We start from the raw sequence: 2,368 nt of genomic DNA, 5'->3' as shown, positions 1-2,368 counted from the left end.
CATTGTAATCGAAAACAATTTCTCCTCGGTACCATAAATATTAAAATATATAGATTAAATGAATATAATCCTATATACTGCAGTATATGTATATATATATATATATATATATATATATATATACATATAAGTTAAATTTCATCCAATTTTAAATGTTTAAACTTTAGAATTCAAATTTAGCTATAGTAATTAAGTAATTAAAATTTAAGAAAATGAGCGCATGATATTATTTATATTATAGCAATAATAGTCCTCCTACTAATTCATAAATTTTCTAATACTCCAGACACGACAAAATTATTCTTCTGCATGATAATGCTCGCCCACATGTTGCGGCGCCGGTCAAAACCTACTTGGAAACACTCAATTGGGAAGTTTTACCCCACCCGCCGTATTCACCAGACATTGCTCCTTCTGATTAATACTTGTTTTGATCGATGATGCATGGCCTGTCTGAGCAGCACTTCACATCATATGAAGATACCAAAAATTGGGTCGATTCGTGGATAGCTTCAAAAGATGAAGCGTTCTTCCGACGCGGTATCCGTGTGCTCCCTGATAAAAAAATATGATAGAAAACGATTAAAATTGATAGGATTTCTATGTGAATGTATCGTTCTCTAACAGGTCTATCGGTCATCACAAATGTGTAATAATACAAATCGTAGCGTATTTAATCGGTTTTAATCGAATCTGTTTTCTATCCGAATAACACGGTAGATATTTTATCGATTTCAATCCTATCTGTTGTACGGTATTTAATTCGAAATTAATATATCGATATGTATAGTTTCTTATAGATTATTTCAAAGACAGACTTTGTCGTGCATATACTATTGTATTATATTGAAAATGAATAGTTTTCAATCGAAAATTCCTGAGTACAGTAGTTTATCAGTAAATAATTGAAGATGCTCTACTCGTCTTTATCATTATTTTCTCATTTGAAGATCCTATGAAAATCCATACGGAGAACACGATAGGAAAAGCGGAAAGAGAATAATGGAAAGAATAAGCCCTTTCTACAAAGTATCATTAGCTCAACGTTAGCCTATAAGTCTGTAGTTCTAGGGATCTTAGGTTCGAATCTCAATGTTTTCAAAAATTATAAACCTGCGTGTATAAATTGTAATTAATTAATAATTAATAAAATAAAAAATATATATGTAAAATAGTAAACACAAATTAATAAACTCTAAAAATAATAATAAGTAATAATAGAATAAAAAAAATAAATTTTTTTTCAGTAATTTTTATATGCGATATTTCACATACAACCTCATTAAAAACGTATCTATTAATGCAGATCATAATCAATATACCGTCTATCATCAATACCCTATATCCAATTGGGAAACCCGGATTAAGAAACTTGATTCAAAACGATACGATTTTTTAAATCGGTTTCTATTGTCTTTTTACCAGGGACAGTTTGTATGCGATATTTCACATACAACCTCATTGAAAATGTCAATTTTTTAAATCGTTTTCTATCGTTTTTTTTTTACCAGGGCTGCCAGAAAGATGGGAAAAAGTAGTGGCTAGCGATGGACAATACTTTGAATAAAACATTAGGTACCGTTCTTTCACAATAAATGCCAAATTTTTGATAAAACCGGCGGAGACTTATTTGTACTCTTAATACATGCACAACAGGGGGTAAGAAATCGCTCCACCCTAATATACATATACGAAAGAGGCCCTCATGCTTGTATACAAATCTACCCTAAATTCAAAAGAAAATAATTATGCTATTTTTTATAGAATTCACTAACAATACGATAAAATTAATGAGTAAAGTAATAATAAATTGAAAATAATTTTAAGACATTTTACTTACTAAAAAATATTGTTTTTGTTTAAAACCTTAATTAAAACAATATCTTAAATTACTTGTCAAATACTTTGGAAAATTTACTCAGACAGCGCTAAAACACGTAATATCCTGCTCTGTTAGTTTACGTATAATTTGCGATTTGTAACTAAATAAAATAGTATGTATAATTATTAAGACAAAGAGAAAAATTAAAATATTGATTCTACACATAATATTTAATTACTCTCCAAAATTGAATCAGCGGAATTACATTGATTTTCACTGTACTTACAACTATATGATAAACAGTGGAGTATTTTAATGTTGTTTCAGTGATAATGCTTATATACATATACTTATACTTGTACTTATAATACGTCAACTAATTATTAGAGTAATGTTATTAGAGTACTATTATATATATTGGAGCACATATAATATATCTTTTGAAATTTTTGGGGTTAAAATGATATATTATTTTCCAGACATGGGCATTATCCGTGCCTGATACGGCAATTGCTATATGAGATAAGATCCGGGCTTCCACAAGAT

Source organism: Wasmannia auropunctata, unplaced genomic scaffold (genome assembly GCF_000956235.1).
Source record: "Wasmannia auropunctata unplaced genomic scaffold, wasmannia.A_1.0 LD270786.1, whole genome shotgun sequence".
Taxonomy (NCBI): Eukaryota; Metazoa; Arthropoda; class Insecta; order Hymenoptera; family Formicidae; genus Wasmannia; species Wasmannia auropunctata.
The sequence above is the reverse complement of the archived record's forward strand: the minus strand, read 5'-3'. Positions refer to the sequence as shown.